Here is an 18,467-nt window from a genome sequence, read left to right on the forward strand (position 1 = left end):
CTGATTTCGATCTGGGTTGGGAAGATTCCCCGGAGAAGGGAATGGCAACCCACTCCAGTATTCTTGCCTGGAGAATCCCAAGGACAGAGGAGCCTGACAGGTGCAGTCCATGGGGTCATAAAGAGTTGGACCCGACTGAGCGACTTACACTTTACTCCACTTTGAAAATGAAAAGAGAATTTAACAGAATTTGTTTCATGCAGCTGAAGCTGCTCAATGCAACTAAATACCATGTGGAATCTTGAATAAGGTATGAAAACAAATAATGGACACTAGCATAAAATTTTATGAAATTTGAATAAACTCTGTACTCTAGTTAATAATACTTTATCACATGTTAATTTCCTGTTTGTTTTCTTTTTATAACATAGTATTTCTTTATATTCTCAGAATTGGATTACAAGCTTCATTCAAATTTCTTTTTAAAAAATCACGCTTTCTAGAATTTTAGCAGTAATTTTAGGTGCCAGAATAAATGGAACTATGTCAAAGTTTTAAGTGAACAGGAGTTAGAAATCTAGCATTCATACTTAGTAAAACAAGTGGAACAAAAATGTCATAATTTTTTTAGCTAAGTAAAAATTTGCAAGTTTTCTGAAATATATATATTATATATTATATGTACATATCTATGTACACAAGAGTTTTTCTTTTACACTTGATAAAGGCTTGAGAAGCTACAAAAAAAGAGATGGAGAAATTGGAAAACAAACTAAATGAAATGGGAGCACTGAGTTATTAAATAGAAAGAGAGAAACAAACTAAATAAAAGTAAAAGATCATCATATAGCCCAGTTGTTTTTAAACATGGCTGCTCATTGGAATCACATCTAGAGCTCTGGAGAAAAAAACAATACCTGGGCATTTGTATTTTTCAAAAATTTCCAAGATAATTCAAATGTGAATTTCAATTATACAAAGTGTCTATAGGCTTTTATATTAAATGGTAGTTCTGGTGATACAGAATTCTATTATTTTCTGTTGACTAACCTTGATAAAATGGTGTTAAAATGAATGATAGTTATATATTTACAATAGAAAAAGATGTTAATCAGTTTTCACAATCTGTAGCCAGACAAAAAATAAAACATAATTACAATTGCAAACCATAATGGAAACATGATTAACCTAACAATATAATTACACACAATTTGAGGAGTTAAGTAGAGTGATGTGGTTAATGGAAGTGCATACATGCACATCTTTTCATCCACTCAGCCAATCTTTGTCTTTTGGTTGGTGCATTTAATCCATTTACAGTTAAGGTAATTATTGATATGTATGATCCAATTACCATTTTCTTAATTGTTTTGGGTTTATTTTGTGTAGGTCTTTTCCTTTTCTTGTGTTTCCTGCCTAGAGAGGCTCCTTTAGCATTTATTGTTAAGTTGATTTGGTGGTGCTGAATTCTCTTAACTTTTGCTTATCTGTAAAGCTTTTGACATCATCAAATTTGAACAAGAGTCTTTCTGGGTAGAGTATTCTTGATTGTAGTTTCTCCTTTTTCATCACTTTAAATATATCATGCCATTCCCTTCTGGCTTGTATAATTTCTGTTAAGAAATCAGCTGTTAACATTATGGGCATTCCCTTGTATATTTGTTGGTTTTCCCTTGTTGCTTTTAATTTTTTATCTCTGTCTTTAATTTTTGTTAGTTTGATTGCTGTGTGTCTCAGTGTGTCCCTCCTTGGGTTTATCCTGCCTGGAACTCTGTGCTTCCTGGACTTGGTTGATTATCTCCTTTCCCATGTTAGGGAAGTTTTTGGCTGTTATTTCCTCAAATATTTCCTCAGGTCCTTTCTCTCTTTCTTCTGGGACCCCTATAATGTGAATCTTGGTACATTTAATGTTGGTCTCAGAAGTCTCTCAGGCTGTCTTCACTTTTTTTCTTTTCATTTTTTTTTTTCTATACTCTGTTCTGCAGCAGTGATTCCACCATTCTGTCTTCCAAGTCACTTATCCATTCTTCTGTCTCAGTTATTCTGCTACTGATTCCTTCTAGTGTATTATTCATCTCTGTTTGTTCTTTAGGTCTTTGGTAAACACTTCTTTCATCTTTTCCATTCTTTTTTGGAGATCCTGGGTCATCTTCACTATCATTATTATGAATTCTTTTTCTGGAAGGTTGCCTATCTCCACTTCATTTGTTTTTCTGGGGTTTTCTCTGGTCTCTTCATTTGGGTCATAACTCCTTAAATTTTCATCGTGATTAACTTTCTTTGATGTGGTTTTGTTCTGACAGCTGTGAGATTCTAGTTCTTCTTGCTTCTTCTGTCTGCCCCCTGGTGGATGAGGCTAAGAGGTTAGTGTAAACTTCCTGATGGGAGGGACTGGTGGTGGGAAGAAATGTGGGTCTTGCTCTGGTGGGCAGGGCATTACTCAGTTCAGTTGCTTAGTGGTGTCTGACTCTTTGCGACCCTATGAACTGCAGCATGCCAGGCTTCCCTGTCCATCCAAGAGTTGGAGCTTACTCAAACTCATGTCCATAAAGTCAGTGATGCCATCTAAGCATTTCATCCTCTGTTGTCCCCTTCTCCTCCTGCCCTCAATCTTCCCCGGCATGAGGATATTTTCAAATGAGTCAGTTATTCGCATCAGGTGGCCAAAGTATTGGAGTTTCAGCTTCAACATCAGTCCTTCCAATGAACGTTCAGGACTGATCTCCTTTAGGATGGACTGGTTGGATCTCCTTGCAGTCCAAGGGACTCTCAAGAGTCTTCTCCAACACCACAGTTCAAAAGCATCAATTATTTGGCGCTCAGCTTTCTTTATAGTCCAACTCTCACATCCATATTTGACTACTGGAAAAACCTTAGCTTTGACTAGACAGACCTTTGTCTGCAAAGTAATATCTGTGCTTTCTAATATGCTATCTTGGTTGGTCATAGCTTTTCTCCCAAGGAGCAAGCGTCTTTTAATTTCATGACTGCAGTCACCATCTGCAGTGATTTTTGAAGCCCAAAAAAATAAAGCTTGGCCTTACTCAGTCAAATTTTAATCAGATTATCTGCTAATGGGTGCCACTGTGCTCCCTCCCTGTTAGTTGTTTGGCCTGAGGCAACCCAGCTCTGGAGTCTATAGGTTCTATGGTAGAGCTAGTGGTGACCTCCAAAAGGGCTCACACCAAGGGGAACCTCCCAGAGCTGTTGCTCCCAGCACCCCCATCCTTGCAACAAGCCACTGCTGATTCATGCCTTCACAAAAGATCCTCTAACACTAGCAAGTAGATCCGATTCAGTCTCCTATGGGGTCACTGCTCCTTTCCCCTGGGTCCTGGTGCATGCAAGATTTTGTTTGTGCCCTCCAAGAGTAGAGTCTCTGTTTCCCTCAGTCCTGTGTGTGTGTGTGTGTGTGTGTGTGTGTGTGCTGTGTGCTAAGTCACTTCAGTTGTGTCTGACTCTGTGACTAGTCTAGTGGAAGTCCTGTAATCAAATCCCACTGGCCTTCAAAGTCAAATTCCTTGGGGATTCCTAGTCTCTTTGCCAGATCCCCAGGCTGAAAAGCCTGACATAGGGCTCAGAACCTTCGCAATAGTGGAAATACTTCTCTGGTATTATTGTTCTCCAGTTTGTGGGTTGCCCACCCAGTGGGTATGGGATTTGATTTTATCATGATTGCACCCCTCCTACTATCTCATTTCAGCTCTCCTTTGTCTTTGGACCATGCAGTATCCTTTTTTGGTGGCTACCAGCATCCTCCTGTTGATGGTTGTTCAACAACTAGTTGTGATTTTTGTGCTCTCCTGTATCTTTTTGAATTAGAGTTTTCACGAGCTACATGCCCTAGAGTGGGATTGCTGAATCATATAATAGCAATATTTTTAGCTTTTTAAGGAACCTCCATATTGTTCTCCAGGTGACTGTGCCAATTTATACTCCTACCAACTGTATAGGAGGGTTGCCTTTTTTCCACACCTTCTCCAGCATTTATTATTTGTAGACTTTTTGATAATGCCCATTATGACCAATGTGAAGTTATACCTCATTGTAGACTTGTTTTGAATTTTTCTGATAACTAGCAATGTTGAGCTTTTTTTTCATGTGCCTATTGGCTATCCGTATGTGTTCTTTGAGAACAGAAATATCTCTTTTCAAGTTAGAGCTTTTGCCTTTTCTGGATATATGCTTAGGGGTGGGATGACTGGATCATATGGTAGCTCCATTTCTAGTTTTTAAAGGAAGCTCCATACAGTTTTACAGAACAATCATTTTAAATTCAATATTGGATATGTCCTCCCACAACTACAAAACGTGAATAGGGCTTTAAGAGATATTGAAAGTAATGACAGAAGTTTTTCTCTTCATATTAACATAATATGTCTCTAATAGCAAAGTTGTCATCATATTTTTAAAACTAAGAATGATTCTTGTAAATGAGTCTCTTTTCTGTATCCAAATAAAAGAGAGGAAACCAAGAAATTAAAAGATAATCATTTCTGATTAAACAAGATATAAAATTATCTAGGTTAAAAAAAGAAAACATCAAAACTAGCATTAAAAGAGGAGAAATAAACAAGAAAAACTGTTGTAACCCATGAAATAGGTTAAGAGTCAACTACAAATTGGATAAAGTTCCTACCAATTTACAACAAAAGGATAATTTTTTTAAATAATGCATGTTATGAATAGTCACATAGAAGAAATTCAAGTCACTCATAAATATGTGAAAAGGTATTCCGTTTCACTAGTCACCAAGAAATGCAAATTAAAGCTAAATTGAAACACTATTTTTCACCTATAAGAGCAAAATGTTTAAGAAAATAATATCTAGTGCCAATGGAATGCATCTCAGCAGAAGAGTGAATTGCTACACCATTTTGGAACCTGATTTGGATTAAATAATAATTAAAATTATAAATATACACCTCTTTTGTTCCAGAAATCTCACTTCTATAGAAAAAAAAGTAACAATGAGTAAATATGTGTTTGGTATGACTATATATATATATGTACATATATGTGTATGTGTGTGTGTATATTTACACACATATATATATATGTGTATATATATACACACACACATATATATATAGTCTATGCATACACATAATGGGCTTTCCTGGTGGCTCAGAGGTAAAGAATCTGCCTGCCAACGCAGGAGAGGCTGGTTCAATCCCTGGGTCAGGAAAATCCCCTAGAGAAGAAAAGGACAACCCACTCCAGTATTCTTGCCTGGGAAATCCCAAGGACAGAGAAGCCTGGCAGGCTATACTCCATGGGGTTACAAAGAGCTGGACACATCTAAGTGACTAAACCATAATAATAATATATACACATGGTATTCATTTTCTGTTGCTGTTACAACTTACCAGAGACTTAGTGGTCTACAATAGCAACTTATTAGGGCAACACAGTTACAACTCTGGAGGTAAGAGGTCCTAAAATCAAGGTGTCAGCAGGGCTGCATTCCTTGTGGAGGCTCCCTTTACAGCTTCTAGAGGCTGTCTCCTTGCCTTTAGCAGGTTCCCAAGGTCACCTTCATACCTTGGATCCTGGCCTGGTTCTGGCATCAGTCTGACTTCTGCTTCTATCATCACATCTTTTCTGACTCTGATCCTTCTGCCTCCCTCTATGAGGACCCTTATGATTACAATGGGCTGACTGGATAACTCAAGTTAATCTCCCATTATCATTGATCCTTAGTTTAACCATGTCTGCACAGTCCTGTTGCCTTGTAAGATCATATATTCACAGGTTCTAGGGATTAGGACTTGAATATCCTTGGGAGGCCATTATTCTGCCCACTACGTTTATGAATATATATACACCCACACATATATTTGCTATTCAAAAAGTGTATTGTAGTGCTCATGAGGTTTAATATCATCAAAACAAGCAAGTGAAGTAAGTCAGAAAGACAAGTATCACATGATGTCGTTTTTATGTGCAATCTAAAAATGGTACAAAAGAACTTATTTACAAAAACAGAAATAGGGTTACAGATGTAGGAAACAAACATGGTTATCAGTGGGGAGAAAGAGGAGGGAGGGATAAGCTGGGAGATTGGCTTTGACATATTCACACTGCCCACCTGCCCTCTCAGTCACTTCAGTTGTGTCGGACTCTGGCAGCCCCATGTACGTAGGTATACACACCACTATATATAAAATAGGTAACTAATAAGAACTTACTGTGTAGTACAGGGAATTCTACTCAATACTCTGTAAGGTCCAATATGGGAAAAGAATCTAAAAAAGAGTGGATATATGTATAACAGATTCACTTTGCTATACAGCAGAAACTAACACAACACCGTACACCAATAAAAAAATTATTCCAACTTACCCAACAGTCCCAAATTCCTCTCCTTTTATACTTTTTCTTTATCCATACCACTTACCACATTCTAACACACCCTGTAATCCAATTTTTATTGTGCTTGTTGTTTACTGGCCATCTCCCTGACTCTAACATAAGCTTCATGAGGGTGGGGATTTTGCTTTGTCCATAGGCATTTCCCAGAAGTTAGAACAGTGCTTGACACATAACAGATGCTCAGTAAGTATCTACTAAATAAATAAACACAAGAATATTTATGGGAACATTGTTGTGTAAACAAAACAAAACAAAAAAACCTTGAGAAACACTGAATGCTAACAGTAAGGAAATAATAAAAGATAAATAAATTTTTAAACAACTTCTAATGTAACATTAAGTAAAAATACAGACTGCAAAATTCTACATGCATTATTACTTCAATATGTAAAAATTTTAAGTAGATACATAACCAATGATTACAAATAACTTGGCCACATTAAAATGTGTTTCAATGGGCAATTTTTGTCTTGGATTTCTTGCATTTTAATAGCTTTCGTAATAAAGTAACTAAAAAGAAAATATAAAGAAATCTTGACCTATTATATTTTCATTTTTAAAAATTCTGAAAGAAGCATTTTCATTGATTTTTGAAGTAGAAAACGCTCCTCGGTTAATTCATCTTTTTCCACATGCAAACACATTCAGTCCTAGAACATATCACACTCAGTCTTTCTCTAGCATTAGAAACTGAATACTTTCCAAAATAAACTGCTAATGTACAATATAAATCTGCTAATTAAACCTATTTAGCACTGGGAACAGTAAAAGTAAATTTACTGTTTTTCTCTCAATAATATCATTATACTATTTTACACAAGCAATATACTTCATAATTACCTTTCAAATTGCTTTCAAGTAATTTATCTTTATTATTCTTTTTTAAAAAATTTATAAGAAGTTGGTAGAGCAGATATTCTTAGCCTAATCTTATAAATGAAAAGGAGAAAGTTTGAATGACTACCCAAGGTCACTCAGCTAGTTAAGCAGGAATAGTGCCCAGTTACCCTGACTTGTATTTCAGTGTTTTTCCATTTTTTTCAGTAAAAATCTGACAGTCACATTCTTAGAGCAGTTTTTTAAAGTACCAATGAAATATTTTATCAAGACTCTCCTGTCTTCAGCTGAGGTGAAAGAAAGAGAAGTCGCTCAATAGTGTCTGACTCTGCAACCCCGTGGACTGCAGCCTACCAGGCTCCTCCATCCATTGAATTTTCCAGGCAAGAGTACTGGAGTAGATTGCCATTTTCTTCTCCAGGGGATTTTCCCAACCCAAGGATTGAACCTGGGTCTCCTGCATTGCAGCTGAGGTGATCACTCACCAATTGCTTTTCCTTTACAGTAGAAGAAACGTTGGATTTTCTAACCACCAGATCATAGTCATGAGTCACCAGTAGGAATAAAGATTAGGTTATTTAGAATGAAAGTTTCACCGCTGCTAATTCATAGCCACCCAAAGAAAGAAAGTTGATAGAAAACTAAATAAAGTCAATAACACAATATATGTTCTAAATAAGTGGGCCAAAATTAGTTCTTTTGATATTAAGTAAAAATTTTCACCAATGTAAGTTAATGTCCAACTATTTTTATTTTCATTTTTCAGTTGACAGGATTAAATATAAGTGAACATTTTCCCCTTCCCTACCTCCCAGAGGAAATAGAATAGGCTAGGAAAGCCTAGGAAAAGGATAAGAAAAAAGAAAAGGAAGGAACAAATATGACTAGAAAACATTTTCCCCTTTAGTGTTGTGTTGTCCTAATCCATCTGAACTAGTCCCTTGGTTATTTTTCCCTTTAGAGGTGATTGACTTGTGCTGATTCCTTACATTCTCACTTTCCACTGGTGAAGAGCAGCCTGCATTTGCAAGATGGATGACTTGGCATGGAGTCACTCTCTGAGGCCAAGTAAAGAATGAAGATGCCTCCTCTTCCAGTAGGCGTCTTCCCCCTCCACTGGACCTTCATCATCAACTGACTTCATTACTACTACATGTTCCTGCGCCCACAAGCTAAGGAGAAGAGATGGAACAGAGAAAGGAGGCAAAGAAGAGAAACTTGCAGTACAGAGGGGAGGTGCCCATGGTATCCAGAATTTCTCTTACTAATCTTCTACCGAGACCAGATAGAAATGCAGCACTTTTCTTAGTGTATATAGCTGACTACTTATACTTTTGACAGCTCTGTAACATTTCCATGAGTTACCAACAGCATCCCACCCAACCTCACGCCACAAACCACTGAGAAGTTGAATTAGTGGAGTTTGTGCTGAATCTATGGGGGGCGGGGGGAAGAGAGAGAGAGAGATGGAAACCATAGTACTGAGGGCTCCAGCAGAATCAAGAACAATTTAGTGTCAGATTTTAGCCCCCAAAAAATGTTTAAAAAGAACTCCTACCAAACTTGGACTTTACAAAGTGGCTCAAAAATTGCAGGTTCCTGCCTACTTATTGATTCCTTAGCCCTAAGAAGTGTTGGTAGCTGCCCAGGTGTGGTATTGATGGTAGTGGTGATTGTTGTAGTGGGGTTGGTCTATTCTGATTTTGCTTTCATTTAATATCAAGTGTTAGAAATGTAAAACACCTTTCAGTTTCCCCTTACATTTTCATAAACAAGATATTCAGGTGGGGATATTATAAATGTAACACCAGAATTTTGAGTGGCCACAAAAAATAAACTGTATGGATTCTTGAGATTTATTCTGACAGTGGTAAATGTTTTCACATCATATAATTTTACAGTATGATCAAAAATTCTCCAGAAAGTAATTAGCTGAATAAAATGCAACATCATGCAAATGTAGTCCTTTTAAGATATTGCTCTGACAATCAGCATTAATAAAGCCAAAATAAAAAACTTAATCAGATCAAGAAGATGAAGTTACATTTCTGGAAAAGGGCACACATGAAAGTGCAGGTGCTGAGGCTGGGGAGGGGTCACCATCCCAGCCCAGGGCCCCCCTGCCTGGTTCCCCCCCGCCCATAAGCCCAGCACCCTCCTGGTTGAAAGTTGGAGTCTTCATTTGTTCAATGAGAGTAGCCGAGTACAGCTCCTGGGACTGTCAGAAGGTTAAAAATTAAAGAGTTTGGTAAGAAAGTATTTAAAAACTTAGAAAATTGTGTCACTATTTATTATTTACTAATACACTTGTCAAAGATAAAAACCATTCTTAAGATATGTGCATGCTCAGTCACTCAGTCATGTCCAAATCATTTGCAAGCCCATGGACTGTATCTCACCAGGCTTCTCTGTTCATGGGATTTCCTAGGCAAGAATACTAGAGTGGGTTGCTATGCCCCCCTCCATGGGATCTTCCTGACCCAGGGATCGAACCCATGTCTCCTGCATTGCAAGCAGATTCTTTACCTGCTGAGCCACCTGGGAAGCCCTCTTAAGGTATATGGGAATTAAACACTGGGTGAGAAACTGAAACAAAGGCATGGGAACTGCTATTAGAGGCTACATTTTTGTCACATTATCATTTATTAAAAAACTAAGACAAAGCACTCTATCTAGTAGAATGTTTCAGGAAACACTAATAACAACAACATTAATAATAAGCTTTGCATCTATATGCTAAGCAACTCAAACTTCACTTCACTTTCCCAACTTGGATGTTATTCCTATATTATAATTAAGAAAAACATTAAGAAATCTGCCCAAGGTAGCTCAGCTCTACACTACAGAGCCAAGACTGAAACCCAGTCCTGACATGTACTCATATGCTTTTTCCAAGAAGTGCTATTTAACAAGCAAATTTGTTAATGAAGCTAGATGCTGCTATTAAATGACCAAATTCAAGCAAAAAGTTTTTAAGAATAAATAACACACACAGTTAAGTTCAGTTGCTCATCCGTGTCCAACTCTTTGTGACCCCATGGACTGATGGCCAGGCCTCCCTGTCCATCACCAACTCCTGGAGCTCAAACTCACATCCATCGAGTCGGTGATGCCATCCAACCATCTCATCCTCTGTCATCCCTTTCTCTTCCTTCCTTCAATCTTTCCCAGAATCTGGGTCTTTTCAAATGAGGCAGTTCTTCACATCAGGTGGCCAAAGTATTGGAGTTTCAGCTTCAGCATCAGTCCTTCCAATGAACACCCATGGATGATTTCCTTTAGGATGGACTGGTTGGATCTCCTTGTAGTCCAAGGGATTCTCAAGAGTCTTCTCCAACACCACAGTTCAAAAGCATAAAATTTTCAGCACTCAGCTTTCTTTATAGTTCAACTCTCACATCCATACATGACTACTGGAAAAACCATAGCTGACTAGAAAGACCACTGTTGACAAATAATGTCTCTGCTTTTTAACATGCTGTCTATGCTGGTCATAACTTTTCTTACAAGAAGCAAGCATCTTTTAATTTCATGGCTGCAGTCACCATCTGCAGTGATTTTGGAGCCAAAAATAAATAAATAAATAAAGTCTCTCACTGTTTCCACTGTTTCCACTCTTTCCCATCTATTTGCCATGAAGTGATGAGACCAGATGCCATGATCTTAGTTTTCTGAATGTTGAGTTTTAAGCCAGCTTTTTCACTCTCCTCTTTCACTTTCTGGAAAAGGAAATGGCAACCCACTCCAGTATTCTTGCCTAGAGAATCCTGTGGACAAAGGAGCCTGGTAGGCTGCTGTCCATAGGGTCGCACAGAATCAGACATGACTGAAGCGACTTAGCAGAAGCAGCAGCTTTCACTTTCAAGAGGCTCTTTAGTTCTTCTTCACTTTCTGCCATAAGGGTGGTGTCATCTGCATATCTGAGGTTATTTATATTTCTTCTCCTGGCATTCTTGACTTCAGCTTGTGCTTCACCCAGGCCAGCATTTCACATGATGTACTAAGTTAAATAAGCAGGGTGACAATATACAGCCTTGATGTACTCCTTTCCTTGTTTGGAACCAGTCTGTTGTTTCATGCCCAGTTCTGACTGTTGCTTCTTGACTTACATACAAATTTCTCAGGAGGCAGGTAAGGTGGTCTGGGATTCCATCTCTTTAAGAATTTTAAATAAGGTGGTCTGATATTCCCATCTTTTTAAGAATTAAAAAATAATAGCACAGCAAACACAAATTTGGCAAAGATGTGGAAACTGGAATCCTTGTGTACTGCTGGTTCAAATGTAATACAGCACAGTCACAGTGGAAAACAGAATGGAGTCCCCTCAAAAATTAAACATAGAATTACCATATGATCCAGCAATTCCACTTCTGGATTGAAAAGTTCACTTCTGAATTGAAAGCAGGGTACAAACAGATAATGGCAACCCATAATCATCATAGTATACCCAATCCCAAAGGTAGAAGCAACCCAAGTGTCCATCCACAGATGAATGGATAAACAAAATGTGGCATATACATGCAACAATAAATTCAACCTCAAAAAGAAGGAAATTCTGACATACTGCAACATGAGTGAACCTTGAAGACACTTTGCTAAGTGAAATAAGCAAGTCACAAAAGGCCAAATATTGTATGATTCAACTTAGGAGATGCCTGCTGCTGCTGCTGTTGCTAAGTCGCTTCAGTCGCGTCCGACTCTGTGCGACCCCATAGACGGCAGTCCACCAGGCTCCCCCATCCCTGGGATTCTCCAGGCAAGAACACTGGAGTGGGTTGCCATTTCCTATTCCAATGCAGGAAAGTGAAAAGTGAAAGTGACGTCGCTCAGTCTTGTCCAACTCCTCGAGACCCCATGGACTGCAGCCCACCAGGCTCCTCCGTCCATGGGATTTTCCAAGCAAGAGTACTGGAGTGGCGTGCCATTGCCTTCTCCAGCCTAGAGTGGTCCAATATAGAGACGGAAAGTAGAATAATGGTTACTAGAGACTGAGGGGGTGGAAAGATAAGAAATTATTGTTCAATGAATACAGTTTCAGTTTTACAAGATTAAAAGAGTTCTGGAGATAGATGATGGTGATAGTTGCATAACAATGTGAACATACTTATGTCACTAAACTGTCCATTTAAATATGGTTAAAATGGGACTTCCCTGGTGGCTCAGTGGTGAAGAATTTACCTGCTGATGCAGGAGACTTGAGTTCAGTCCCTAATCTGGGAAAACCCCACTTGCCACAAAGCAATGAAGGCCCTATGCAACAACTATTGAACCTGTGCTCCAGAGCCCAGGAGCCACAATTACTAAGTTCACACCCTGCTACTACTGAGGTCCACACACCCTCGAACCCATGCTCTGCAACAAGAGAAGCCACTGCAATGAGAAACCTGCACACTGTAACTGGAGAGTAGCCCTTGCTTGCTGAAACTAGAGAAAAGCCTGCTCAGCAACGAAGACAGAGAGGCCAAATAAATAAATCAATATTTTTTAAATGGTTAAAATAGCAAATTTTTGTCATGTATATTTCCCATAATTTTAAAATAAACAAATTTTAAAATAGCAGCCATTCAATGGAAGGCATCTGGGATGGTTAACTTTATCCATCAACTTGGCTAGACTAATGTAGTTGGACTAATTTGGTCAATTACTATCTAGTTATTACTGTAAAGGTATTTTTAAGCTGTGATTAATGTTTACAATCATTGTCTTTCAGCAAAACATTACCCTCCATAATGTGAGTGGGCCTTATTCAATCCATTAAAGGCCTTAAGAGCAAAATGGAGGTTTCCCAAAGAAGAAAAAATTCCTGCCTCCATCAGTTCAGTTCAGTTCAGTCGCTCAGTCGTGTCCAACTCTTTGTGACCCCATGAATCGCAGCGCGCCAGGCCTCCCTGTCCATCACCAGCTCCCAGAGTTCACTCAAATTCACGTCCATCGAGTTGGTGATGCCATCCAGCCATCTCATCCTCTGCCGTCCCCTCCTCCTCCTGCCCTCAATCCCTCCCAGCATCAGGATCTTTACCAACGAGTCAACTCTTCACATGAGGTGGCCAAAGTATTGGAGTTTCAGCTTTAGCATCATTCCTTCCAATGAACACCCAGGACTGACCTCCTTTAGAATGGACTGGTTGGATCTCCTTGCAGTCCAAGGGACTCTCAAGAGTCTTCTCCAACAACACAGTTCAAAAGCATCAATTTTTTGGCGCTCAGGTTTCTTCACAGTCCAACTCTCACATCCATACATGACCACAGGAAAAACCATAGCCTGGACTAGATGGACCTTTGTTGGCAAAGTAATATCTCTGCTTTTGAATATGCTATCTAGGTTGGTCATAACTTTCCTTCCAAGGAGTAAGCGTCTTTTAATTTCATGGCTGCAGTCACCATCTGCAGTGATTTTGGAGCCCAGAAAAATAAAGTCTGACACTGTTTCCACTGTTTCCCCATCTATTTCCCATGAAGTGATGGGACCGGATGCCATGATCTTCGTTTTCTGAATGTTGAGCTTTAAGCCAGCTTTTTCACTCTCCTCTTTCACTTTCATCAAAAGGCTTTTTAGTTCCTCTTCACTTTCTGCCATTAAGGGTTGTGTTACCTGCATATCTGAGGTTATTGATATTTCTCCCAGCAATCTTGATTCCAGCTTGTACTTCTTCCAGCCCAGCATTTCTTATGATGTACTCTGCATATAAGTTAAATAAGCAGGGTGATGATATACAGCCTTGATGTACTTCTTTTCCTATTTGGAACCAGTCTGTTTTTCCATGTCCAGTTCTAACTGTTGCTTCCTGACCTGCATACAAATTTCTCAAGAGGCAGGTCAGGTGGTCTGGTATTCCCATCTCTTTCAGAATTTTCCACAGTTTATTGTGATCCACACAGTCAAAGGCTTTGGCATAGTCAATAAAGCAGAAAGAGATGTTTTTCTGGAACTCTCTTGCTTTTTCCATGATCCAGCGAATGTTGGCAACTTGATTTCTGGTTCCTCTGCCTTTTCTAAAACCAGCTTGAACATCAGGAAGTTCACGGTTCACATATTGCTGAAGCCTGGCTTAGATAATTTTGAGCATTACTTTGCTAGCGTGTGAGATGAGTGCAATTATGTTGTAGTTTGAACATTCTTTTTTTCTGACTTCCCTGGTGGCTCAGATGGTAAAGTGTCTGCCCACAATGTGGGAGACCCAGGTTCCCTTGGAGAAGGAAATGGCAACCCACTCCAGTAGTCTTGCCTGGAAAATCCCATGGACAGAGAAGCATGGTAGGCTACAGTCCATGGGGTTGCAAAGAGTTGGACAGGACTGAGCCACTTCACTTCACTTTTCACTTTTGAGCATTCTTTGGCATTGCCTTTCTTAGGGATTGGAATGAAAACTGACCTTCTCCAGTCCTGTGGCCACTGCTGAGTTTTCCAAATTTGCTGGCATATTGAGTGCAGCACTTTCACAGCATCATCTTTCAGGATTTGAAATAGTTCAACTGGGATTCCATCACCTCCACTAGCTTTGTTCATAGTGATGCTTTCTAAGGCCCACTTGACTTCACATTCCAGGCTATCTGGCTCTAGGTGAGTGATCACACCATCGTGATTATCTGAGTCATGAAGATCTTTTTGTACAGTTCTTCTGTGCATTCTTGACACCTCTTCTTAATATCTTCTGCTTCTGTTAGGTCCATACCATTTCTGTCCTTTATCGAACCCATCTTTGCATGAAATGTTCCCTTGGTATCTCTAATTTTCTTGAAGAGATCTCTAGTCTTTCCCATTCTATTGTTTTCCTCTATTTCTTTGCATTGATTGCTGAGGAAGGCTTTCTTATCTCTCCTTGCTATTCTTTGGAACTCTGCATTCAGATGCTTATATCTTGAAATTCTACCTGAATTTCCAGCATTTATACTCAAGACTATAACATCAGTTCTTACCTGAATTGCCAACCTGTAGATTGTTCTATGGATTTTACACTTTCCAGCCTGTACACTTGCATAGTCAATTTCTTCAGATAAGCTAACACCTCTCTACCTCTTTCATATTCCATTGGTTCAGTTTCTCTACAAATCCTTAATTAATGTATCTAAAAACTTTGAAGAAAAGCAGTCTTCTTTTTAAAGTCATGTGTTTAACATTAGTATCCATCAAAAATGCAAATTAAAACCACAGTGAGATATCATTACAGACCTATCAGTGGAACTAAAATGAAAAATGCCAAACACTAACAGAGATGCAGAGACACTGGATCACTCATACATTGCTTGTGATAATGCAAAATGGCACAACCACTCTGAGAAGTTTGGCAGTTCCTTTCCAAATGGAAAATGGGCTTACTACATGATACAGCCATTGTACTCTTGATCATTTATCCCAGAAAAATAAACATTTTCACAGAAGAACTTAGACATATTCATAGCAGATTCATGCATATGAGCCCAAACTGTAAACTACCCAGATACCTCTCAACATACTGGTATATTCATGTCATTGCATACTACTCAGCAAGAAAAAAGCAATGAATGACTATGTGTAATAACCTGAATGAACTAAAAAAAAAAATAATGCTGAGTGAAGAAAGTCAATCCCAAAAGTATTCATTGCAAGATTCCATCTGTGTAACAATCATGAAATTACATAATTATGGAAATAGAGACAGGACTAGTGGTTTTTAGGAGGTATGAAAAGGGGAGGAGACAGGTATGCTATGAAGGAGGATCATAAAGTAGTCTTGTGATGATGGTGCAGTTGAGTATTTTGATTACAGTGGTGGTTACACAGATTGCCCATGTGACAAAACTGCATAGAGCTACATGCTGCTGCTGCTGCTAAGTCACTTCAGTCATATCCGACTCTGTGCAACCCCATAGATGGCAGCCCATCAGGCTCCCCATCCCTGGGATTCTCCAGGCAAGAACACTGGAGTGAGTTGCCATTTCCTTCTCCAATGCATGAAAGTGAAAAGTGAAAGTGAAGTTGCTCAGTCGTATCTGACTCCTAGCGACCCCATGGACTGCAGCCTTCCAGGCCCCTCCATCCATGGGATTTTCCAGGCAAGAGTACTGGAGTGGGGCACCATTGCCTTCTCATACATACACACAAACAGCGCATGTGTAACTGATGAAATCTGAATGTTCTGTGTAGATTGTGCCAATGTCATATTCTTGGCTGTGATATTATCCTGCAGTTGTGTGCAATGTTGGCATTGAAGGCTTAGAAGGGATGTGTGGGACTGCCCTCTACATTTCTTTGTAGTGGTCTATGAATCAACAATTACTACAAATTAAATGTTAATAAACTAATGAAACACCTATTTTTAAATATTCATAAAAGCTTTCTCTCTATAAGAAATTAGACCTTATTCTGAATAAATTCTTTGTTTTAGAGTTCCTTTAATAAACATACATTTTTCTTGATCCACTCTAAGACCAATTTTTTGTCCATTTAATTTGCCAGCAATTTATTTCCCAAACAATAACAATCTATGTAATAAAATTACCAGGAGGTAAACTTATATCTATTAAGACTGTTTACAGGTTTGTGAAAAGTAATTACGCAAAAGATAAAGTCCAATGAACAAAATAGTCACTCTACTCATACTAATAATGTGATTCTATTATTTTAATAGTTAAGGACCTCTTTAAGACAAGTAAGCTTCAAAATTAGGAATGCCATAGACCATTCCACCACCAGGCATTTCTACTGACTGGGTTAGTGCCCTTTCAATACCAAACTGATGAGCAATCATGGCAAACAATCTTACTAAGCTAGTTTGCATATTTATGAACACCCAATAGCTTAATAAACTGTTATAGGGTAATGAAAGTTTATGGAGATCACTAGAAATATCAGATTAGTACTCTAAAGATACAATAAAATTTAGTAATTCTCACTTAAATCCCAACCTATCTAAAATAGAAACCAGTAGGGGTTTTTTACTAGCCCTGTCTAACTCATAACAAAATCCAATTTTCTTATGTAGTGTTCTGTTTACTAACATTTAGTTGATCATATTGAAGTCCTGCCATGAGCTAGAGTATATGCAATAAATTTAAGGGATTTAGGTTTAATTTCATGAAAGTTGACTTCTACTGTCTTTAGCTGTACACACAAAAGTTGATGGATATTTAGAGAGAGGGATATGATAGCTAAGATTATAAATAATACACCATACCAATAAAACTGCAACAATACTACCCCTAAAGCTAAAATATTATGCTATCACACTGTGGTTTGGACCTAGGTAATCAATCAGATCCTCTTGTTTTAAGCAGAGCATTTATCAGCTTAGAGTTTATCTCCACAGTGATGACTGTTACTGCTCAAAATAGAATTATAGTTAAGCTTTTATGTATTATGGCAACTAAAAGCAACTGACAAGTTTATGGTGATAATAGCTTTAAAGAGTAGGATTCTGTAAGTTACTTGTCAAGCTCCAGTTAGAGCCTGGCCTCTTTTCTCTCAGTTGCAGCATCTGCCAATCTTCTTACTCCTGAGCCTGTTAGTCCCCACTCTGTACATCACAGAACACCAGGACAGCCTGGCCCCATGTTCATGGCTGGCTGAGAGAGGATGGAAAAATGTAAATATCCAAAACTATATATTCCAGCCCATCACATCATATAGGATTATTGACATGATCTCTGACATGACATGACAAAAATCAAAGAAGACATGTTTCTAAGAAGGTATTTGTTGCCTTTTAAAATAGCTCACAGAGTTTGTCCCTTAGAAAATCATAGTGTAATCAAAATCTCTGAATAAACAAGTTTAGATAAGTTGGGTTTTTTTTTTTTTAACTAAGTTGCTAAATATTTTTTCAAAGGGGCTTCTCTTTATAGATCCAGCCAAAACTTGTCTACACATATAAACCAAAATTCTTCAACAAATATCTTTTCTACATACTCTGCCAGCCAATGGATAATGTTTGCAACAGCTAAGAGTACAGAGGAAACATCTGGATCTACACAAAACCAGAAGATAAATGGGCACTAGATTTTGTATTCTTTACTTTACAGTCAAATTAAATAATTTTTGAGAAGACAGTTTAGAGTTAATTTTAGAGTGGAAGCTTTTCTTTCCCATATCAAGCTTTCTTCACCAAACCACATAATCATACAAAATTTGCCTTAAAGTATACTGGCTACAAAAAGATCATTAATCACTTTATACCTTCTGCTGATACAGTTTTTTAAATTTCATAAATATACTTACATTTTCTTTCTCCTTCAATCATTTTAAATAAAGTAAGCAAATGTAATATTTTATAAAGTTAAATGCATTGTAAGAATAATAGTTCTCATTCAAATTCTATTTAAACAAGTTGGATCATTTT

The sequence above is a fragment of the Bos javanicus genome, chromosome 1, assembly GCF_032452875.1.
Source record: "Bos javanicus breed banteng chromosome 1, ARS-OSU_banteng_1.0, whole genome shotgun sequence".
Taxonomy (NCBI): domain Eukaryota; kingdom Metazoa; phylum Chordata; class Mammalia; order Artiodactyla; family Bovidae; genus Bos; species Bos javanicus.